This window comes from Moschus berezovskii, chromosome 17, assembly GCF_049115385.1.
Source record: "Moschus berezovskii isolate FMDL1 chromosome 17, NW_MosBer_1.0, whole genome shotgun sequence".
NCBI lineage: Eukaryota > Metazoa > Chordata > Mammalia > Artiodactyla > Moschidae > Moschus > Moschus berezovskii.
The window spans coordinates 65,400,727-65,425,736 of record NC_142476.1 but is presented as its reverse complement, the minus strand read 5'-3'; positions in this window follow the sequence as shown (position 1 = coordinate 65,425,736).

The window sequence follows — 25,010 nt, the reverse complement described above, 5'->3', positions numbered from 1 at the left end:
CATTGGAGGCAGACGCTTTAACCTCTGAGCCACCAGAGAGGCCCAATGTGACTACAGCAGTCACAAAAGATCACACATGGTATGGTTCCAGCTATATGAAATAACCAGACTAGCCAAGTCCACAGAAACAGAGTTGGTTGCCAGGAACTGAGCAGAGAGGGAAACTGGGACTGACTGCAACCAGGTATTGTGTTTCTTTTTAGGGTGATGGAAATTTTCTGGAATTGGGGAGCAGTGATGGTTACACAACATAGTGACTGTAATGGAAGCCACAGAATTGTATGCTTTAAAATAATGAGCTGTCTAATATGTGAATTATTTCACAATTAAATTTTTTTAATAGAAGAAAATAATATTACAAAGAAGATGGTTTGATGTGATCTATGCATTCTTTTGTGGTCTCTAAGGGAAAAGATGGGTTCCTGGTCTGCCCAGGACAGCAAGAATCCCATCATACCAAAGAGTGCCAGAGCTGAAAGACTGAACCCTAAAACAGCCCCGAGAATACAGAAGTCTGGGCAGGCCAGGTATGTGGGTTCACATACCATCCCAGGCCCTCATCGCTGGCAGGAAGGGGTGGACCCAGTCAAGCCAAGCTGAGAGACCAGCTGAGACTGCCCCCCAGTGGCCAACCTATATCTTGCAGACGCAGTAAGACTAATGCCCTAAAAACTGACATCTGAAGAGAGGTAGCGCTTTCAAGCCCATGACCAATTTGAGACTCATAGTAAGTCTATGGTAGATTGTATTGTCAGGTTAACCCAAAGTCATTCATGTGACAAACATGACCCAAAGCCTTCTGATTTTAAATTCCACGCTCTCTCCATAGCACAGGACCTACACTGCCTACCAGTAGGAAGCCCTGGTCTGGGCAATAGGCCACAAGGCAGGAAATCTGAGACAAAAAAGCCTATTGACCATTCAGTCCTTCAACCCACAAGCCTTCTCCACACCAGCACTTTGCTGTGCATGAGCAGACACCAAGTAGAAGGATCAAAGGACAAGCAAACACCACCGCTGCCCACGAAGAACTTGGATGCTACAGGAGAGACAGCACAGGCCACTCAAAGAAAGGAGTGGCCGATTCCGAGGGGACAGATGATAAGGAAGGCTTCATGGAGAAGATGGCATTCCAGCTGGATCCTGAAGAGTTAAGGGACTTAAAGGATGATTAGGATTTGAAAAAGGGAAACAAGAAAACCACATTTGAGCCTAGAGGAGCATTGTGAATAAAGGCAAGGGCTATTAATGCTCCCACATGGCACTAGTGGTAAAGAACCCACCTGCCAATGCAGGAGACGTAAGAGATGAGGGTTCGATCCCTGGGTCGGGAAGATCCCCTGCCGGAGGAAATGGCAACCCACTCCAGTCTTCTTTCCTGGAGAATCCCATGGACAGAGGAACCTGGTGGGCTACAGTCCATGGGGTTGCAAAGAGTCAGACACAACTGAAGCGACTTAGCACGCACAATTAATGCTCCAGAGTGGCTGGAGTGAGGGACGAGGTGATGGACAAGATGACAGGCCATGTAGGTACTTCAGACGTGGAATTTTTCTCTAGTTAAAAGCAATTAGCAACTTCCCTGGTAGTACAGAGGCTGAAAACCTTCCTGCTAATACAGGTGACACTGGTTTGATCCCTGGTCTGGGAAGATTCCACATGCCACAGAGCAACTAAGCCAGTGACCCACAACTACCAAAGCCCAAGCATCTAGAGCCCATGCTCCGCAACAAGAGAATCCACCACAATGAGAAGCCCGCACACCACAAGGAAGGGTAGCCCCCACTGGTCACAACTAAAGAAAGTCCACACACAGCAACAGAGACCCAGTGCAGCCAAAAATAAATAAACATTAATAAATTTTAAAAAAAATTTTTTTAAAGATGCAGTTGCTCTAAACCAGGCAAGAATGGATGACAGTCTAAGCCAGGTAGTGTCTGCTGGGTTGGGCAGGTGGTGAGATGAATTGCCAAGGTTCCCTCCTCTGCATGTCCTGGAGTGGCCGGGGGGGAGGGGTGGGCAGGGGAAACTGCCAGGATACCACTGAACAGTGGCCTTGTGGAGACCCTCTCCCACCCCCCATCCTAGAGCTCTGACAGTTCAAGATTCACGTTTTGAGTAACAGGGGCAATGTGATTTCCTCCAAAAGGAAACTACTTCCTAGAAAAGAAAAGGCTGGGGGAAAAGGTGAGAACTGTCCCGGCCCAGTCTATTGCAGAAAACAAGGCCATGGAAGGCTGGAACTGTGCGTGCATTATCTAGTTTATCATGGAAGCCACCACAAAGTGCCTCAGATGATTGCCAGAGCTTAGTAAGTGTTTTTGAGGTTGTTCTTTCTGGGTATCACTAGGTTACACGCTCCCTTGCCCTCCATCCCCACTGCCAGGTAACCATGGATGTAGCATCATCAGTTTTCTCTTTCCTTACAAGGTCATTTCCTTCAGCATACAACTTCCTTCAATTTCTCTTGTTTCTAACTTTTCTTGAATCCATTATTTCTGATTCATTTTCCCCTTTCTTTTTACAACAAAATTTCATCAAAGAGGTGCATACACTCACTGTGTCCAAGGCTCACCTCCCAGTCTCTCTTCTAGTCAGATTTTCAGGATAAACCATTGGGTGAAGAACCTCCTGACCATGATGTTGCTAAAACCAATGCTTACTTCTCAGTTCTCATTTTACTTGAACTATAAGTAGCAATTAGACACAGATCAATGCTCGTTCCTTCCAGAAAAGGATGGGGGGGGCAGAATTTCACGAGGGATGTCTTTGAGTGGGCAAGGAAGGATACGATGTAAAAACCAAGGGAAAAGGTTGACCATAGCTAGGAGCATAGACAGCCCATCCTTAGTCACAGGAGAGAAGGCAGAACAGGTATGAGTGCAGGTATGACCATCGGACCCCAGAAAGTTCTCTTCTGATGGCTTTAATTTCTACTCATGGAAGTAGGAATTCAGGACATTGAGGTGAAACTGAGAATGAGGTGGAGGTGTTGGAGATCTGAAAGAAGTTATGAAGGGGAATGGGAGAAGGGAAGGATGGAAATATAACAGTATGGTTGCCAGGCTGTATTAAGAGCCCAGTGAAGTCAGTGATTATCAATAGAATGTGAGACAAATCAGCCTGTATATTAGTTATCTACTGCTGCCAGCAATTTACCCCAGTTGTTGCGGCCTAGAACAACTATTTATTACCTTACCATTTCTGTGAGTAAGGAAGTCGGGCATAACTTAGCTGGGTGGTTCTGTTCTGAGTCTTTTTTGAGACTGCTGGTAACATGTTGATGGGAAGCTACAGTCAACTGAGGCTTGAATGGGGTGGGAGGATACACTTCCAAGATGAAGGAATAACTATCTACACAGACAAATTACATTCAGACTTCGTATCCTGCATCCCTGGATTGCCTTGGAAGCCCAGGATGGGTAAAATTATACGGATTTCAGTACCCATGTATCCTGAGTCTTCCTTTACTCATCTGACACAGAGGCCACGAGAGGCCCAGCTTCGCTATGAGCTCAGCAAAGCTACACTTGACTGGAAGTGACCGGCTCCCGAGCAAGCTAAACGCACCCGCCAGCACTGAAACTGGAACAAGCCACACCTGCGGAAGGGGTGGAGCACGCCTTCACGGTTACTGCGCATGCGCGCGTCACTGCGCCCCAGGGCCCTGGCTGAGGCCTTCATTTCCACTATCATCTTGTTTCAGCAGCAACGTGTGCAGCAGCAGCTCTCATCAACTAGGCTTTAGCGATGTGGATGCCAAGTTTCATCACAGTTCATAAACAGCAGAACCAGGACTAGGCCACAGGTTTCTCTCACCTAAAAGTCGATGCTCTTCTCTAGGGCACTCTATTGACACCGTGGAAAGAGACAAATACTGGAGAAGTTGGCAGCCCACTCCAGTATACTTGCCTGGAGAATCCCATGGACAGAGGAGCCTGGCGGACTACAGTCCATGGGGTTGTAAAGAGTCAGACACGACTGAGCAACTGAACACACACATACATACACACAAATGATCACTTGGACACATGTAGAATGCACCCTGGAGTGAACTTGGTGGAGGCTGATTTCTTGTCACAGACAGACTCCACCCACAGAGTCCGCCGACTTCCTGCTGCTAGTGGGAGGTGAGAGAGCCCGGGTTCTCCCTACAGCCGTGCTGGGGGTGTGCCTTCTCGGCTCAGCTGAGATGATAGCTAGCAGAGATTAGAGCTGCAAGCAGCAGCCATCAGTGGCAAGGAATTTTTAAAGGTGTCAGAGCCAAGGTGGGGTGAGTCCAGCGGCTGGTGGTCTTTGCTGCCCCCTAGATCCCTGTTTCAGCCTACCTTGTAGATTTATTTGAAACCACGTGCTTGGTTTAACAGTGACTGTGTAGTACCACTCTTCCTGTTTCACCCCTCAAGAGGGTGGTAGCTAGCTGTCATTCTTTGAAAGGTTGTGCCTGTCCCCTTCCCTACTCTTTCATTTTTATTAAACATCTAAAAATGTGTAAGAAGAGAGCTTGGGGGCACTATGTACCTGGAAAATGGAATATCATTAAAGTGAGAAAGGGAGAAGGAAATGGCAACCCTCTCCAGTATTCTTGCCTGGACAATCCCATGGACAGAGGATCCTGGCAGGCCACAGTCCATGGGGTCTCAAGAGTCGGGCACGACTTAGTGACTAAACCACCACCACCGCCAAAGTGAGAAAGGGTGATGAAGTGGGTCAGATCAGGGTAAACAATAAACTCCAAATTTTGTAGCCGGTTAGGCTTTGTTAGACTGTTGTTCCCAACACTAATGTGAACAAAACGTACAGCCCAGCTTTTAAAAACTAAAAATTAAGATATTATTTATGTGAGTCATAAAAAAAATCCCCTTACCACCAGACGTAAGCTAATACCACATATAAAAGTGAACGATCAGGAACATCATTCAACCTCTTATTTAAAACTGGCTTTGAATTGCCGAACTCTGGAGAATTGGAGCTGCTTTTTATTGTCTGGTATTCTCTGGAGGGATATCAACTCTGATCAGAGTTTTAAATAGAGAAAAATATCGAGAGTTAATTAAAATGTGTCAATGCTGTCATTTTCCATGGGGCGCAAAGAACTAATGTGTAGTCAGGATATCAGCAAAAGGCTAGTAAACATGTTATTCACTGGTAAATTAAATGCACAACTCCTAGGATGTGATCACAACACAACTTTTTTTTTTACATTCTGTTCAATGTGCATTTGATATTTCTATTTACATGCCTACTTTGTGCAAAAAGTGAGGATCCGTTTTTGTATGAAAGGAACTTCCACAGTTAACAACACTCTTAGCTACGGGTGCTGTTCCAGGCCTTTTATAATCAGATTTCAGACTCAGAATCTGTCAGGCAGAAGGAAAACTAATCCAACAGATTTATCTACAGCATTTTGACCATATATCCTCAGTAAAGACAAAAAGAATTGTAAACAAATATTGAATACTGATTGGTAGTTTTTATTTTTTCACAGTAGAATGAGTTAGCAATTTAAAACTACTTTCAGAGTATTCTTGGATTAAGTAAATGAAGAAATATATTAAGAATGATGTTGACATTGCTGGCGTTCTTCACTGTTGGTGAAGGGAATTACAAATAAGGAGAGAGGGAACTTTAAAACAAACCACGTGGTATTTGTTTGGAAACTGAAGGTCAGTATGAACTCATGAGGCAAAGTATAATTTTTTATAAGTTAAAATGTTATTTCATTTATTCAGTTTCATAAACATAAAAGTGAAGATGCATTTATTTACCCAATTTTTAAACTAATTTATTTTCCTATTGCAAAGAAAACCAGCAGGGTGGTAAAAAGTGGTTCAAAGAGAATTTGAGAGATTAAATATTGCAGATACTAAATAAAGAATGATAAAATAGGATATGTGGGTTAGATACAAAGCTGGTTAATGTCATACAGGGCAAGGAAACTATAATGTTATGGATTTGAGGATTTAGTTTCTGATTTGTTTGGTTTTTGTTTTTTCATTTTTTTACCTGAGAAAAATAATTTGCCTCAGTACCAGACAAAAATCTATGTATTAGCATATAAATGTATAGAGTCTGGACTCTATTCAGTGGTGAATAATGACTCAAACAAAAGTTCATTTCCCTAAGGAATTTTTAAAAAAATCCTTGTGTAGTCCTGTTAGCTGGAGACAGGACAGTGTCCTCTATAGAGAGGACAAGATGTGTCTGCCGTGAGCATCAGGGAGCATTGCTGCTTCAGTAGCGACAAGCATCTAGATCTTTCTAAACACCGTTCCCCACTGAAAGGCACAAAGAGTCCGGGAAGTAATGGAGCCAGGGCAGAAAACATTTAAGAGGAATCTGGACCCTAGTTATGTGCCCAAAAGTAAGAGAGTGCTCAAAGAATGGTTCAGTTCAGTTCAGTTCAGTCGCTCAGTCATGTCCGACTCTCCGCGACCCCATGAACGGCAGCACACCAGGCCTCTCTGTCCATCACCAACTCCCAGAGTTCACTCAAACTCATGTCCATCGAGTCGGTGATGCCATCCAACCATCTCATCCCCTTCTCCTCCTGCCCTCAATCTTTCCCAGCATCAGGGTCTTTTGAAATGAGTCAGCTCTCCGCATCAGATGGCCAAAGTATTGGAGTTTCAGCTTCAACATCTGTCCCTCCAATGAACACCCAGGATTGATCTCCTTTAGAATGGACTGGTTGGATCTCCTTGCAGTCCAAGGGGCTCTCAAGAGTCTTCTCCAACACCACAGTTCAAAAGCATCAATTCTTCTGTGCTCAGCTTTCTTTATAGTCCAACTCTCACATTCATACATGACCACTGGAAAAACCATAGCCTTGACTAGAAGGACCTTTGTTAGCAAAGTAATATCTCTGCTTTTCAATATGCTATCTAGGCTGGTCATAACTTTCCTTCCAAGGAGTAAGCATCTTTTAATTTCATGGCTGCAATCAGCATCTGCAGTGATTTTGGAGCCCCCCAGAATAAAGTCTGACACTGTTTCCACTGTTTCCCCATCTATTTGCCATGAAGTGATGGGGCCAGATGCCATGATCTTAGTTTTCTGAATGTTGAGCTTCAAGCCAACTTTTTCACTCTCCTCTTTCACTTTCATTAAGAGGCTTTTAGTTCCTCTTCACTTTCTGCCATAAGGGTGGTGTCATCTGTGTATCTGAGGTTATTGATATTTCTCCCGGCAACCTTGATTCCAGCTTGTGCTTCTTCCTAGCATCAGACTCTTTTCCAGTGAGTCAACTCGTCGCATGAGGTGGCCAAAGTATTGAAGTGAACTCCGGGAGTTGGTGATGGACAGGGAGGCCTGGCATGCTGTGATTCATGGGGTCGCAAAGAGTCGGACACGACTGAGTGTCTGAAATGAACTGTGCTTCTTCCAGCCCAGCGTTTCTCATGATGTACTCTGCATATAAGTTAAATAAGCAGGGTGACAATATATAGCCTTGACGTACTCCTTTTCCTATTCGGAACCAGTCTGTTGTTCCATGTCCAGTTCTAACTGTTGCTTCCTGACCTGCATACAGGTTTCTCAAGAGGCAGGTCAGGTGGTCTAGTATTCCCATCTCTTTCAGAATGTTCCACAATTTATTGTGATCCACACAGTCAAAGGCTTTGGCATAGTCAATAAAGCATGGTGGGGATATGTTTAAAGGACATAGCAACCAACTTGGACTCCAACTGGATGACTTGAGGATAGAAATAAATAATGATAGTAATGGATTAGAATCCACTGAGTAAAATAAGAATTTGTGTGTCTTTATTGGAGGAGAAGGAAAAGTTCTTCCTAACAGCAGATTGCCAGCCAAGAAAGACAGAAGAAATAATAAGACAAGAAAACACTATTTCATAACACTCATAGTAATGGTTGTTTCAGGCAAGACATATCAATGAATGCTATTACTAGTGGACAAAAGTTTGATTAGGCACAGGACATTAATACAGTTTCAAAATATTTCCTATCAAATGATTGATTGATTACAGAGGACAAGGTAACTTTACAATGGAGAAGCTGGTAGACACCACCTTCCCTCAGTAATCAAAATCAACATCTCCAGTAATAGGACAAATCAATATCATGTGCCTCCTGGATGTAAAGTCCTAAAAAGGATACAGCATCATTTCTATGATATTATTGCCAAAATGCACAGCTTAGATCATGAAGAAACGTCAGACAAACCCAAACTGAAGCACATTGAAACTAGCCTGTATTCTTCAAAAGTGTTGAAGTCATGAAAGACAAAATAAGACTGAAGAACTGTTCTTCTAGTTTAAACAACTCTAAAAGGACATAACAACTAAAAGTGCTTCATGGTCCTGGATGAGGTCATTTGTGGTGGTGAACTGTAATTTCCTAGTTACGTGCCTACATCCTCTGTGTCTTGTTCATGGTTGAGGCCTCAGTGCTCATTGTTATACCTGGCACATTACACCTTGCCAGAATAGTGACACGTATATGGATGGATAGACGGATGGATCAATAGATGCTTGGTTGATCAACTGATGATGGTAGGTGGTGGATGACCGATTAGAGATAGATGGATAGATAGATAAATGAACAAAATAACTCAGTATCAAACTCCAGAGTGTTTTGGACTCTGGACTTAAATTCTGAGATCCATAGCAAAACGCTTTACCAGTTTTACTCACTGATACTGAAAAGTATCAAAGGACTTTGAGGTAGAGATGTCCTTTTCTGCAGCTATAGTGGGGATTTTATTGCTTTGACATGACAATACTGCCTTCTGCCACGTGGTGGCGCCAGCACAACACCAAAGAGGCCTTCAGCGGCGCTGTTTCGCCTCGTCTTCGGACTGGATGTGACGTCACCCACCCCGGTGGACCGTGGACAGGCTTATTACCTGAAGACTTTACTAGGGGCTTGTATTTTGTTATTCGAGACATCACGGCAATAGTTAAAATTAAAATAGTTAAAATTCTCAGACTCAAAGAAATCATACCAGCTTCACAAAAGGGTGGAGAGGGGTATTTTCTCTCCAAGAACCTGTCAGCCAGCTGGGAAGAATTAAGTGAGCAAAATGTTCCACTGGGAATGAGGAGAAACCATTGTCTTTGAAAAAGTCAAGTACTTTTCCCTCTGGGCCTGCCTCTGAGGTCGAGCAGGCTCTAGGGACTGAGAGGTGGGAGTAGGAGGGGAGGGAGTCTGCAATCCGACCAGATTTTGCTTCTGGAAGGAGCCTTCAGTGTCTCTGGCATTTCCTGCCATGGGGCTCAGGGGCCCCCTCCATCCCTCCCCCACCCAGCCTGACCTTCACACTCAACTCCTTAACCCTTTTATGACTCACTCGGGGACCTGCTTCCCTGGTGGCTCAGCTAGTAAAACGTCTACCCGCAATGCAGGAGACCCAAGTTCGATCCCTGGGTCAGGAAGATCCCCTGGAGAAGGAAATGGCAACCCACTCCAGTATTCTTGCCTAGAATATCCCATGGATGGAGGAGCCTGGTACAGTCCTTGGGGTCACAAAGAGTCAGACATACCGAGCGACCTCACTTTCCTTCCCTTTGAGGGGCTGCAGAGGAGCCAGCCCCTCCCCACCTCCCAGGCTCCCCTCTGGGCCCTCTGGCCCCTCCACACTCCCACTCCCCTCCACCTTCCCCACCACCACCGCCCCCTGCAAGAGGCCAAGAGAGAGTGCCCTGGGTCTCTGGTTTGTAACTGGCCCTACATGCCCCCAGTGGGTGGAAATGGGGTAGAGAGTCTGGGCTGTGTGATGGCCAGTCTGGTCCCAAGTAGACTCCCTAAAGGCTTCTGGGCTCCCCCCACCACGCACACATACCAGCATCAGCATCCACACCTGAAGGAAGGACCAGTCCAGCCACAGAGCGTGAGAGGAGGAGGGAAGCAGCAGGAGACACTTGCAGGAAATTGATCAAGAACATCTCACCTTTCTCCTAGAGGAGATGTCTCAGGCCCCCACCCTGGGGAAGAAACCTTCTGGTTCTCCTCTAGAGAGGGATGGTGCACCCCACCCCCACGAAAAACAGGGACGTGAGAAACAGTCATCATGGATGTTAAATCTGGGCTCCTAAAAACTCTGAGGATCAAACCAGTCCATCCTAAAGGAAATCAGTCCTGAATATTCATTGGAAGGACTGATGCTGAAGCCGAAGCTCCAATACTTTGTCCACCTGATGCAAAGAACTGACTCATTGGAAAAGACTCTGATGCTGGGAAAGATTGAAAGCAGGAGGAGGAGGGGACGACAGAAGATAAGATGGTTGGATGGCATCACCAACTCGATGGACATGAGTTTGAGCAAGCTCCAGGAGTTGGTGATGGACAGGGAGGCCTGGCCTGCTGCAGTCCATGGGGTCTCAAAGAATAGGACACGACTAAGCGACTGAACTGACTGAAAAACTCTGAATTCAGGGATCCCTTTAGCAGGACACAAGGCCCTAAGCAGCATCTCCTCTACTCTGTATGAGTGAAATGTGCTCATGCTAAGTTGCTTCAGTAGTGTCGGATTCTTTGCGACCCCATGGACTGATTTCCACCAGGCTCTTCTGTCTATGGGATTCTCCAGGCAAGAATACTGGGGTGGGTTGCCATGCCCTCCTCCAGGGAATCTTCCCAACCTAGCAATCAAACCCACATCTCCTGCAACTTCTGCACTGCAAGAGGATTCTTTACCTCTGAGCCTCCAGGGAAGCCCATATAGGCAACACAGACATTGAAGAAAGCTGCAAGCTTTGCCTTGGGGGAGCTTCATATCTATGATCCTTCAGTCAACAGGCCTCTCCCAGGGACCCATCAGGCACCAGGCACTGTGCCAAGGTCACAAAGTGAATAAGAAAGATCCAGTCCTCCATTTCAGGATCTTACAGGCTAGGCAGGGATCAGACCCATAAATATTTGTCACACCTGGTGATAAACGCTGTAACAGAAGTTATACCGAAAGTGCTAAGGTAATAGCTCTAATTATTCATCATCGTGTTTTCTGATTTATAGCCAAGTCCACATCATAGAATATACACTAGAGAGTACTTATGTCTTGACATGTCTTGCATTTCTGATCAGTCTCTAGAAAAGTGTTCCTCCGGGTCACTCCCTTCTGAGTATGAGTCAGGAAGCTGAGGCCTCTCCAGCATAAACTGGGTCAGAGCAGGGGTAACTGGGCCCCACTGCAGGTTCCAAGTAGAGTCTGGGCACAGCCTGAGAGGTGGTGGAGGTGGGTAGTGGGACCGAACCCCACTCTGAGAAGCGGAGGCCTCCGTGCCAGCTCCAGCCCGCCCCTACGGCTGCCACAGCCCTTCTCTGGCCTCTCATCTGGGGATGAGATGGGAGGAGACAGTCCTGCCCTCTTCTCCACCTCCAAGCTGATGACCTTGGTGAGTCTCATCCTTGCCATTAGATGCTGAAGAACCTCCACTCTCTGAGTCAGACCCTGTGCGGCTACATTGCTAGGACATGACTCAGACCCAGACTCAGCTGGGAGACTCCTTTGGTAATATTTCCTTATTTGGCCCCAGGCAGGGGCTCTCTTGGGAGCTGCTGGGCAGGGCCTCTTTCTGGGCCAAGGAAGAACCTGGGTGCCCAATGCCCAGGCAGAGACAGCCGGTCACAGGCTCCATAACTGACCGGCTCACCCTCAGAAGGGACTAGTGCTAAGGAAGCTCTTCCCAAGCTTTAAATCATATGGAAATTTAGGATATAAATTGTCTGGAGAATGACTTGGGCACCGTTAAGATTCACTGTGCCTGGAAGCCCAAATTAACATTCTAAAAAGTAAATATCTCTGTAGAAAAGCCGTGCGAGTGTGCGCTTGTGCGTGTGTGTGGTATTAAAGAAGACAAACAACCTCTCCGAGGAGGAAGCATCAGGCACTGGAAACATCCTAGTTCTGCCCCCGGCGCTGGCTGCATGTACACGTGGCCCCTGTGGCTGGAAGTTGAAAACAAGAGTGGCAGATGGAGCAGGCAGATTCTGAAACAGGAAAAGCTGAATCAATTGTGCAGAAAGGGCACAGGCAGAGAAAGGGGAGCTGGTGAAGGTGGTTGAGGAAGAATAGGCTGAGACCTGGGAGGGAAGCCAGGGGAGGGAGTGTCCACGGAAACAGAGGGGGAGAAAGGTTTTGAGGAGGGAAAGGGGTGCACAGGACGAGAACAGAGAAGCCTTCCAATCTGCGAAACAGCTCAAAGGGTATGGCTCAGAATATCATCTATAGCCTTTGAGAAACCAAGATCTTTAAAAAAAAAAAAAAAAACAAGAAAAGAAAGAAAGAAAAATTGAGCCATTAGGAAATGTAGATGTCTTTTAAAATTTTATTTGTTTGTTTTGACCGTGCTATGCCACCTGTGGGATCTAGTTCCCCGACAGGGTATCAAACCCGTGTCCCATACAGTGGAAGAGGGAGTCTTAACCACTGGATCACCAGGGAAGCCCCAGAACTAAGATCTTTGATTGAGAATCTGGAAGCCATCAGTGACTGTGTCCATTGCAGTCTGAGGCACGCTGGTGAACAAGAATCAGAATGTTCATTTTTCTCCCCATTGGTTCTGCATACCACATGACCCTGGTTCTAGGGCAGGGCTTCCCAAATGCAGCTTTGCGTTCAACTTCCAACTCCCCCACTCACTGGCTGGATGACCCCAGGGAAGTCACTGGAACTCCTGGTGCCTCAGTTTCCCTCATCTGTAAATGTGGGGAAAACAACAAGACCCATCTCCTAGGGTTACGGTGAGGAATAAAAGAAAAACAATGTGCAGAGTATTCAAGATGAAAACCAGCTTTTCCTAGGCTGCTCCAGCCCCTGACAATACAGCAGAGGCACCGAGATGGCCATTTCTGTCCACCGCCAACAGGCCAGCTTTGCTCAGCTGTCCCTCGTGGGTTGGCTGGGACTTTCTCAGGTGGTGCTGCTGGCCCACCTACCCGGTCATCTTTCCTTCTCCTTCTCTCTTTCCACAGGTGTCAGGCTTGTTCTGTGGTCCGAAGGTTTCCCGACATCCTATGCCCCCTCCACACTTCTCTTTCATGGTTATCACCCCCAATCAATGTCTTGCATGTCTAATTTCATGCTGGCATTTGCTTCCTGGAGGACTGAAATTGACAAACTAGATAAAACAGAATTCTTCGCTATAGTACTTGCCTAAGTCTTTAACGTAAGAATATACATTATGATCCTCAAGAGGGGAACATAATCTGAAATGTGTCCCAAATTTATTTGATCTCTAAAAGCTAACACACACATACTCACACCAACAACACCACGGAACATCCACTGACATCTCATGGAACTTAGGATCTGCTAAGTAAAGTTTGATAAACACTGAAGGAGAAGGCCTCTACAGTTCCACCTGACCCTGGGATTCTGTCACAGGGCTCTCAAAAGGTGAAACACTTCAGTAATTAGAGTCCTTCCAAGGTTTCGCTGTACAGAAGGGAAGTTCCAAATCCTCACTTGATTTTTCTCAACAACCCAAGAGATATTTATGTCTCATCCTATGTTTGCATATCAGTTCAGTTCAGTTCAGTCGCTCACTCGTGTCCAACTCTTTGCGACCCCATGAATCACAGCACGCCAGGCCTCCCTGTCCATCACCAACTCCCGGAGTTCACTCAAACTCATGTCCATTGAGTTGGTGATACCATCCAGCCGTCTCATTCTCTGTCGTACCCTTCTCCTCCCGCCCCCAATCACTCCCAGCATCAGAGTCTTTTCCAGTGAGTCAACTCGCCGCATGAGGTGGCCAAAGTATTGGAGTTTCAGCTTTAGCATCAGACCTTCCAATGAACACCCAGGATTGATCTCCTTTAGAATGGACTGGTTGGATCTCCTTGCAGTCCAAGGGACTCTCAAGAGTCTTCTCCAACACCACAGTTCAAAAGCATCAATTCTTTGGCACTCAGCTTTTTTCACAGTCCAACTCTCACATCCATACATGACCACTGGAAAAACCATAGCCTTGACTAGACGGACCTTTGTTGGCAAAGTAACGTCTCTGCTTTTTAATATACTATCTATGTTGGTCATAACTTTCCTTCCAAGGAATACGCGTCTTTTAATTTCATGGCTGCAATCAGCATCCGCAGTGATTTTGGAGCCCAAAAAAATAAAGTCTGACACTGTTTCCATTGTTTCCCCATCTATTTGCCATGAAGTGATGGGACCAGATGCCATGATCTTTGTTTTCTGAATGTTGAGCTTCAAGCCAACCTTTTCACTCTCCTCTTTCACTTTCACCAAAAGGCTTTTTAGTTCCTCTTGACTTTCTGCCATAAGGGTGGTGTCATCTGCATATCTGAAGTTATTGATATTTCTCCTGGCAATCTTGATTCCAGCTTGTGCTTCTTCCAGCCCAGCGTTCCTCATGATGTACTCTGCATAGAAGTTAAATAAGCAAGGTGACAATATACAACCTTGACGTACTCCTTTTCCTATTTGGAACCAGTCTGTTGTTCCATGTCCAGTTCTAACTGTTGCTTCCTGACCTGCATACAGGTTTTTAAAGAGGCAGGTCAGGTGGTCTGGTATTCCCATCTCTTTCAGAATTTTCCACAGTTTATTGTGATCCACACAGTCAAAGGATTTGGCATAGTCAATGAAGCAGAAATAGATGTTTTTCTGAAACTCTCTTGCTTTCTCCATGATCCAGCGGATGTTGGCAATTTGATCTCTGGTGCCTCTGCCTTTTCTAAAACCTGCTTGAACATCTGGGAGTTCACGGTTCACATATTGCTAAAGCCTGGCTTGGAGAATTTTGAGTATGATTTTACTAGCATGTGAGATGAGTGCAATTGTGCGGTAGTTTGAGCATTCTTTGGCATTACCTTTCTTTGGAATTGGAACGAAGACTAACCTTTTCCAGTCCTGTGGCCACTGCTGAGTTTTCCAAATTTGCTGGCATACTGAATGCAGCACTTTCATAGCATCATCTTTTAGGATTTGAAATAGCTCAACTGGAATTCCATCACCTCCACTAGCTTTGTTCGTAGTGATGCTCTCTAAGGCCCATTTGACTTCACATTCCAAGATGTCTGGCTCCAGGTGAGTGATCACGCCATCTTGATTATCTTGGTCATGAAGATCTTTTTTGTACAGTTCTTCTGTGTATTCTTGCCACCTCTTCTTAATATCTTCTGCTTCTGTTAGGTCCACACCATTTCTGTCCTTAATCGAGCCCACCTTTGCACAAAATGTTCCCTTGGTATCTCTAATTTTCTTGAAGAGATCTTTTGTCGTTCCTAATCTGTTGTTTTCCTCTATTTCTTTGCATTGATTGCTGAGGAAGTCTTTCTTATCTCTCCTTGCTATTCTTTGGAACTCTGCATTCAGATGCTTATATCTTTCCTTTTCTCCTTTGCTTTTTGCTTCTCTTCTTTTCACGGCTATTTGTGAAGCCTCTTCAGACAGCCATTTTGCTTTTTTGCATTTCTTTTCCATGGGGATGGTCTTGGTCCCTGTCTCCTGTACAATGTCACGAACCTCTGTCCATAGTTCATCAGGCACTCTATCTATCAGATCTAGTCCCTTAAATCTATTTCTCACTTCCACTGTATAATCATAAGGGATTTGATTAGTACTTTATTAATACCGATGTAATCATCCCTATTTTACAGATGGAAAAACTGAGGCTTAGGAAGGTTAAGACACTTGCCTCAGATCCACACTCAAGTTCCTAGTGTTGACACTGAGTCATGATCATTTTGAGGCGTTGTCTTGATGGGTGGCCAAAGGGATTGGGGAAATGGAAAGGTTCCCAAATCTAGATCCCAAGAATAAATTGGATGACAGCAAAAACAAGATGTCACTAGGTCAAGCCCTGTGCCTGAAGGAGAAAGAAGGTAAAAAGTAACAGCAAGAGAGTGGTGCCTGAGGCCAGGTGGAATGCGATATCGCACAGAGGAGAAAAAAATACCGAAAACTGCCCGATAGCATCTGTAACAGAGTACGGGAAATGTGGAGGCACATGGGGCTTCCCTGGTGGCTCAGATGGTAAAGAGTCTGCCTGCAGTGCCAGAGACCCAGGTTTGATTCCTGGGTTGGGAAGATCCCCTGGAGGAGGGCATGGCAACCCACTCCAGTATCCTTGCCTGGAGAATCCCATGGACAGAGGAGCCTGATGGGCTACACTCCATGAGGTTGCAAAGATTTGGTCATGACCAAGTGACTAACACAAAGGGATTAAGAGAGAGCGCTGTGTGGCTGTCCTTGTAACAGCAGGATTGGCGACTGGCTGCCCCAACCCATCCGTGTCCGCTCACTGTTCTAGCCTGGTCTGAGATTCCCAGACCCACCCCAGCCCCATGTCGACCCAGTCCACATGCTGTAGGATCACCACCTAACCCAGCAGGGCCTAGATCAGTGCAGCCACCAGCTTCCCTTCCAATGGGTGGATATCTGGAGACACAGTGGTTATGAAACATTTTCAAGTTCATTCTCCGATAACAAGCCTGTTAACTGATTGGCTGAAAAAAAAAAACAGGAATGGAATTGGGAGAAGTAATGAATCCATCAGCAATACGTGAACTGTGAACTCCCAGATGTTCAAGCTGGTTTTAGAAAAGGCAGAGGAACCAGAGATCAAATTGCCAACATCCACTGGATCATGGAAAAAACAAGAGAGTTCCAGAAAAACATCTATTTCTACTTTATTGACTATGCCAAAGCCTTTGACTGTGTGGATCACAAGAAACTGTGGAAAATTCTGAAAGAGATGGGAATACCAGACCACCTGACCTGCCTCTTGAGAATCCTGTATACAGGTCAGGAAGCAACAGTTAGAACTGGACGTGGAACAACAGACTGGTTCCAAATAGGAAAAGGAGTGCGTCAAGGTTATATATTGTCACCTTGCTGATTTAACTTATATGCAGAGTACATCATAAGGAGCGCTGGGCTGGAAGAAGCACAAGGTAGAATCAAGATTGCCGGGAGAAATATCAATAACCTCAGATATGCAGATGACACCACCCTTATGGCAGAAAGTGAAGAGGACCTAAAAAGCCTCTTGATGAAAGTGAAAGAGGAGAGTGAAAAGGTTGGCTTGAAGCTCAACATTCAGAAAACAAAGATCATGGCATCTGGTCCCATCACTTCATGGCAAATAGATGGGGAAACAGTGTCAGACTTTATTTTTGGGGGGCTCCAAAATCACTGCAGATGCTGATTGCAACCATGAAATTAAAAGATGCTTACTCCTTGGAAGGAAAGTTATTAGCAACCTAGATAGCCTATTAAAAAGCAGAGACATTACTTTGCCAACAAAGGTCCGTCTAGTCAAAGCTATGGTTTTTCCCGTGGTCATGTATGGATGTGAGAGTTGGACTGTGAAGAAGGCTGATCGCCGAAGAATCGATGCTTTTGAACTGTGGTGCTGGAGAAGACTCTTGAGAGTCCCTTGGACTGCAAGGAGATCCAACCAGTCCATTCTAAAGGAGATCAGTCCTGGGTGTTCATTGGAAGGACTGATGCTAAAGCTGAAACTGCAATACTTTGGCCACCTCATGCGACGAGTTGACTCACTGGAAAAGGCTCTGATGCTGGGAGCGATTGGGGGCCGGAGGAGAAGGGGACGACAGAGGATGAGATGGCTGGATGGCATTACCGACTCTGTGGACATGAGTTTGAGTGAACTCCGGGAGTTGGTGATGGACAGGGAGGCTTGGCGTGCTGTGATTCATCGGGTCGCAAAGAGTTGGACGTGACTGAGCGACTGAACTAATTGACTAATGAATCCAAGAGAGCAGACGGAGCCAGGCTTCTCAGGGCGCAGTTACCCACATCCCAGTGTAAACAGATGAGCACTGGTGATGTTTACCATTGCTCTGAACAGCTGCAAACATTACTGGGGAAGCTGGTTTCTGTCACAGCTCATGTGGGAGTGGTAGGAACAGCCACACGGCAACCACCAAGCCTGCAGACAAGGAGGGCAGAGGTGGCTGCAGTATCCCTTCTGCCTTCTCATCATCTGCGCTGGAGCATACGTGGGGCAGTTCTAGAATTTCTACATAAAAGAACTTAGGGCTGGAGATGGGGGTGGTAGGTATAGCGGGGTGCACCGGGGCCTTGTCTTGAGTCTTTTTTGCCTAGTAAGCCCCCAGTTCCAGCCCAGAAATGTATTTATGTGGGGGGCTTAGAGGTTCTGCTGATGGAAGTTATGGTTGGGGCCAGCCCCCTCCCAGCACCCCTGGTGCAGACATTGGAGCTTATTGCTTCCAGCAGAGGACAGAACACCCACCCTGCCGTCCCTCCCTGCTAAGGGTGGCGTGAAAATAGAGGAATTGTTCCCGGGTGTCAAGGACACCCCGGCCTTGAAGACAAAGGTGTGCGGCTGCTGATGAAGCGGCCGAGGCAGTCCAGTGCCAGCAATTTCACACACACTGCGATTCGATGCTTACAAACAACTCTGTGAACTTTGCGGTGTAGGCAGTTTTTCCCATTTGAAGCTATGAGAGAATTGATGGTTAGTGTTTTGACAACTCCAAAGGACCCCACAAATACAAGATATAACATTATCAGCAAAGCTATCACCAGGGGACCCCTTCTATGGAAACTGCTCCCAGAGATGGTGTGTGATAGATACCAGAAGCCCTGCCTCTCTGGCCTCTTGGCAAGAGTCGGATATAATATCTTGAGTTCCAGCCGACTGATAAAATCATCAAAAGGCCCAGGAAACTGTCTGGGCTTTTGGAAGCTTGTTTTGCCAGGCACGGCCCAGCCCAGTCCCTCCTCAGTCCCTGGAAACACACAGGACACCCCCTCCGCTCGGTGGAATCCAACAGGCCCGTCCAACCCTCACAGGACAGGCACGAGGAAAGAATAAGGCCTGTAGCAGCTCCAGCAAAGAGAAATCTCTAAAACAAAACCATATGTTGTTAACACTGCAAAATTCATATTCCCCCTGTTCTCCGCTAGATTCTGATCACGGACCTGAAAGTTGAGGAGAAGACAGAACTAGCTTTGCCTCAGCCTCAGTCCTAGGGGACAGGTGGCCCCTTGCCCTCCTAAGCCAGGAAAAGAGACTGGACAGGACTAAGGCTCTATTACATAAAAGCTGTCACTCTGTTGGGCCTGTTTCCTCATCTGTCAAATGAGGAAATAAGATCTCCCTGACCAGTTAAAGATGTTAATGTGCAAACGTGTATCATGAGTGGAGCTCAGCCTGGCACATAGAGGGGTCAGTCAAGAAGTTGGCTTGGAAGAGTGTCCCCAGGACCTTCATACTGTGCCCCTGTCACCTCTCAAGCAGCCGTGCTGTGGAGCTGGTATGACCTAGATGCTTTATTTTCTCTCCTTTTCACTTGCAGAAAATAATCTACAGAAAAAAAATCTATGAAAGGATGTCCTACTATATAGGACCGGGCTTCCCAGGTGACCAGTGGTAAAGAATCTGTCTGCCAATGCAAGAGATGCAGGTTCAACCCCTGGATCGGGGAGATCCCCTGGAAGAGACTGAAATGGCAACCCACTCCTGTATTCTTGCCTGGGGAATCCCAGGGACAGAGGAGCCTGGTGGGCTACAGTCCGTGGAGTCGCACTGAGTGACTAAGCATACACTATATAGAACAGAGAACTATACTCAATATCCTATAATAAACCATAATGGAAAAGAATATTTTAAAACCAATGTATGTATAGATTTAACTGAGCCACTTTGCTGTACAGTAGAAATTAACATAATGTTGTAAATCAACTATACTTCAATTAAAAATATGTTGATCAAGAAAAAAAAATCTACTAAAAGAAATTCCTTTGCTGTGGCCCTCTGACACACACACACGTTCCCCCTCCCTCTGTCACACACACCCCTGCTGGTGCACAGACTTGTGCTTCACCCCTAGGCAGCTTTGGGTAATCCCAGCAGCACTGACAGGACTGGTGACTCACTGGATTGGTGAGGCTGATGGGGTGTATGTGTGTCTGTCCGTGCTGGTGAGCCCTGTGAAAGGGTTTGTGTGGTCAGAGAGAGATGAGGTTTTGCCAGATCCAGCGAGACAGCATTATGTGAGAGGCACTGAGAAGTACAGGGCAGTGGTTATTCAAGTTTTAAAAACTGGATCTCTTCCAATGGTGGGCGTGGTCATCATCCTGTGTAATTACAAGCAAATGTGAGTTCCTTTGTGAGAGTCCTGTGTGCAGAGGCCCTAAAGGCTGGTGAATCAGCTGCCAGGGCTGCAGAGGAAATCAGACATTGCACCAGCCCAGAGGGAGGCAGTCCAGGTGGCAAGGAGGCTCCTCTGCCAAGGATTGCAGGGAGCTTCTGTTAGGGCTGGTTTGCCTTTGTCACTAAAAGGCCTGGGGAACCTCAGCCACTTGCCTGGGAGAAGGTGCTTTCCCGGAACCAGCTGTCCTCCAGCAGACCGGCTGGAGAGGCAGTCTGCCCACTTGGCTGCTGGAGGGGTGCACGAGCTTTCTCTCAAGAGCCCAGAGCTCAGCGCCCCAATGGAAATTCAATAGTGCAGGAAATTAACAATTCCCAGGAAGGGCTGTCTCTTCCCTCTGTTCTCCACTGGCATGGTTTCATAAAACTCTTGCATCAAAAACCCGTGAGCTAGAAATGAATGCCTGTGTCCCCCATTTCATCCAAGGGTACAGAACGCAAAGCCCGGTGCTGCTAGTGTATGAAACACATTCAGACTTAGATGGGGAAGACTAATCAGAAGGAAAGGCTCTTGCAATCAGGGGAACTCTCCAGTCTCAGAAAGCTGCAACAGTCTCAAAATCAAACAAAAACGGACTTTATGTGTGTGTGTTTAACAGAGTAGAGGAGGGGCAACAGAGATAAGCAGAATGTTTGGAGGAAAGCCAGACAAACAAGGGGAAACGAATGGGGTCGGATAAGAAAGGGTCATGCTGGAGTCAGCAGATTCTCAGGAGAAGCTGATAAGGGGGGCCCGGTCCATTTTTTTCTGTGTTGGCTTGGGCTTGGAGGCAAGAGAGAAACCTGATAAAGTTTGGTCAAGCAGAGGGTAAGAAATGGACCCCTGAACAGCTGGTCAGGGACAAGAATAGATGAAAGAGGAGGAGTAAAGTCGGTGAATACAAAGCCAAACCAAGTGGAGGCTGATTCCACAAAATCAGGTGTGCCTGGGAAGTCCACTCCTGAAGCACTTGGTGCAAAGGGCTCAGTCCTTAAATGTGAAAATATACTCATGGCGGCCAATGCAATTCACATATCCTATGACTCAGCCTCCTCTCCAGGAAATTTAGAAAGTGGGGAGCAATAGGCAGTCCCCAGAAGATTCTGAGGGGCAGAGAAGTAGGTCCTTCAAATGCAACCCCCCACCCCTTATAAAATGGATGTGTGGCCCTCAAGATCAACATCAGTGCTGACTTTAAAGAAGAAGCTGGCACCCTGATGATGGGAAAGTACAGACAGCATTGGCTCATACCACCTGTCAGCAAACCTTCTGGTCATGGAATCTTTGCCTATGAAAGGACCTCAGAGGTCACCACCCCCCATCTCTGAGCCCCCTTTGGCAGAGGGACCCCAAACTGGCTGGCCCTCAATCATTATAGACCAAACACTTTCTGACCTACAGAGCCTTGGCTGCACAGCCCAGAATCTGTATTTTTAACACACTACCCAGGTGATTCTGATATTCAGCCAAGCTGGGGAACTCCTGACCCCTTGAACACAACCAGTGGTGCTGGACTCCCAGCATCACAAGGTGGCCCATTGCACATGGCACAGCTCCAGCCACTATTTAATTAGTTTTCATGGTGAACTAAAATCTGTGCCCCTTTAAATCTGCCACTAGTTCCTTTTCTCCTTCTGAAGCAATGCAGAATGAATACACTTCCTCTTCTCCAGGACAATCCTGCAAACACTTGAAGTTAGTGTTACCTGCCCAATATTCTTCTCTTGCTTCTCCAGTGGCTCAGCTGGTAAAGAACCCACATGCCAATGCAGCTCAACAGACATGGATTCAGTCCCTGGGCTGGGAAGATTCTCTGGAGAAGGAAATGGCAACCCACTCCAGTATTCTTGCCTGGGAAAGTCCAATAAGAGAGGAACCTGGCTGGCTAGAGTTCATGCGGTCCATGCAGTCTCAAAGAGTCAGACAGGATGGAGCATGCGCACACGCCATCCTCTTATCCAAGGAAAAACACCTCTGTTTTCCTTTATTTTGCCTCTGTTTTCTTTGACTATTTCTTGCCCATATTATTCATTTATTTAGTTTTGATTTAACTCATGAACAAATGAGGGAACCAGTGTATGTTCTTGAAAAATTAGTTCAAAGGAGAATCTGAAAGAACTATTAGGAATACTAAATGGAATTTGCTAATATATGCAAAACTGAGGAAGGGAAGAACGTTGATTGCACATCTACCCCAAGAAATTCATTTGCATATACACAGACAAGAATTATTTGCACTACTATCAACTTCCTCACTGCACAGAGCAGTAAAATATCCTGAAGACTATGAAAGGATGCTTAGGCACAGACCCTGGCAAGGTGATTAGGCTTCATCTAATTCTGATAGGGACAGAGTAGGATAATCAAATAGCTCTGAAATCCCATTATGAGATTATATCACTAGGAAGAGAAGCAACTTTAGGAGGCTTTGGGAGACCACGGTAAGTTAATGATCACTCAAGAAAGCCAGGTTTGCTTAACCACAAAATCAAGCAGGCTTGCTTAGTAATAAAACCATGCAACAGAAGCATCAGACATACTCCCAAAACAATAAAACAATGGTGGCATGAGACCCACAACCTGACCAGTGAGTTCAGTAAGTTAATGACCCTAGGACAAGCTCTTTGCACACATAAGAAATAATAACATACAGAAAGGTGACTCTTCAAAGTGAAAGGCCATCACTGTACTGAGACCTGAAATAATCTTTTCACAATGCCATGCCAGTCTTGGTTTGACCATATAGGGACAAGAAAACTCCCCTGCCCAACCTGGAGGAGAAACTGATGATGGAAACATGACATCTACTCAAAAACGAGGAAGAAGGTGGTCTTTCCCTCCTCCCTGCTTTTTCTTTGATTATAAAACTGTAGCCCACTAAGTTCTCAATGTGCAGCACCCTCTTGTCCCTCTCCTCCGCTTGTAAGCCTCACAAGGTTCCTATTTTAATAAATCACTTCTTATGGCAGAAAGTGAAGAGGAACTAAAAAGCCTCTTGATGAAAGTGAAAGAAGACAGTGAAAAAGTTGGCCTAAAGCTCAACATTCAGAAAACTAGGATCATGGCATCTGGTCCCATCACTTCATGGGAAATAGATGGGGAAACAGTGGAAACAGTGTCAGACTTTATTTGGGTGGGCTCCAAAATCACTGCAGATGCTGATTGCAGCCATGAAATTAAAAGATGCTTACTCCTTGGAGGGAAAGTTATGACCAACCTAGATAGCATATAAAAAGCAGAGACATTACTTTGCCAACAAAGGTCCGTCTAGTCAAGGCTGTGGTTTTTCCAGTGGTCACGTATGGATGTGAGAGTTGGACTGTGAAGAAAGCTGAGTGCCAAAGAATTCATGCTTTTGGACTGTGGTGTTGCAGAAGACTCTTGAGAGTCCCTTGGACTGCAAGGACTAGTCCATCCTAAAGGAGATCAGTCCTGGGTGTTCACTGGAAGGACTGATGTTGAAGCTGAAACTCCAATACTTTGGTCACCTCATGCGAAGAGTTGACTCACTGGAAAAGACCCTGATGTTGGGAGGGATTGGGGGCAGGAGGAGAAGGGGACGACAGAGGATGAGATGGCTAGATGGCATCACTGACTCGATGGACCTGAGTTTGAGTGAACTCCGGGAGTTGGTGATGGACAGGGAGGCCTGGCATGCTGTGATTCATGGGGTCGCAAAGAGTCAGACATGACTGAGCGACTGAACTGAACTGAACTATCTATCACTTTACCTCTTCCTCAATTCTTTCTGCACTGAGACTTAAAGGATCAGAGTTTCTTGAAGCCCCCGAAACCAGTTTCAATTCCATAGGGCACCAGGAACATTTTTTTAATTCCAAAGACTTTTAAGTCTATCACTAAAGATCATTGTTTCACTAAAAAATTCTGAATGTTTGAATCTCAAACTATCCTTCAAGATTGACTAAAATGCCACTTTATCTGGTTTCCCTTCCTTGAACTAAAAATTAATTTTTTTAAAATGGTAAAATCATAACTCATATATATGTGTCCATTTTAATGGACACATTTTAAATTTAACTTAATTAAATGAAGCGACTAGTGGTAGTGTACTATTAGTTGCTCAGTTGTATCCAACTTTTTGTAACCCCTTGGACTGTAACCCACCAGGCTCCTCTGTCCATGGGATTCTCCAGGCAAGAATACTGGAGTGGGTTGCCTTTCCTTTCTTCAGGGGATCTTCTGGACCCAGGACTCCAACCTGGGTCTTCTGCATTGCAGATAGATGATTCTTTACCATCTGAGCTATAGGGATGCCCTCAATGAAGCGACTAAGTGATATAATAACTGATTCAAATAAAAAAGTCAAAGAACCACACATTTATATGAAGTAAAGACTAAAGAATATTAAAAATGAATGTGCAAATGGACTCAACAGGCTTCTCTAAGACGGATAGAGAGATTCCCTCCACTGGACAGAATTAATCTGCCTGTAGAGAAAACTTATTTTGCACTGCTACAACTATCTACAATTTGGGGTAAAATGACTCAAAAACAATGAAAAGCTGGAATCAGACAACCTGGGTAAAGGTGCTCAAAACCAGATTTTCTCAGCCTCAGAGATTACTGACATTTTGGATGTTGACTAAAAATTGTCACTTGCCCTCTGGTTTCCACTAGCCACTGCAGTCGCTGACCTTCAACACACTCTGAAAGAAGTTCAGGGTAGGGATCAGAAATGAGGCACTCAGTGCTCTGGGAAGAACTGGTAGAATAGGCCTTGAGATGGTTAGATATTTTCAGAAGGTTTTATGAGCCAAAATTTGTGCATCTTCTCACCTCAGTCAGTGCAGTCGCTCAGTCGTGTCCAACTCATTGCGACCCCATGAATCACAGACCGCCAGGCCTCCCTGTCCATCACCAACTCCCGGAGTTCACCCAAA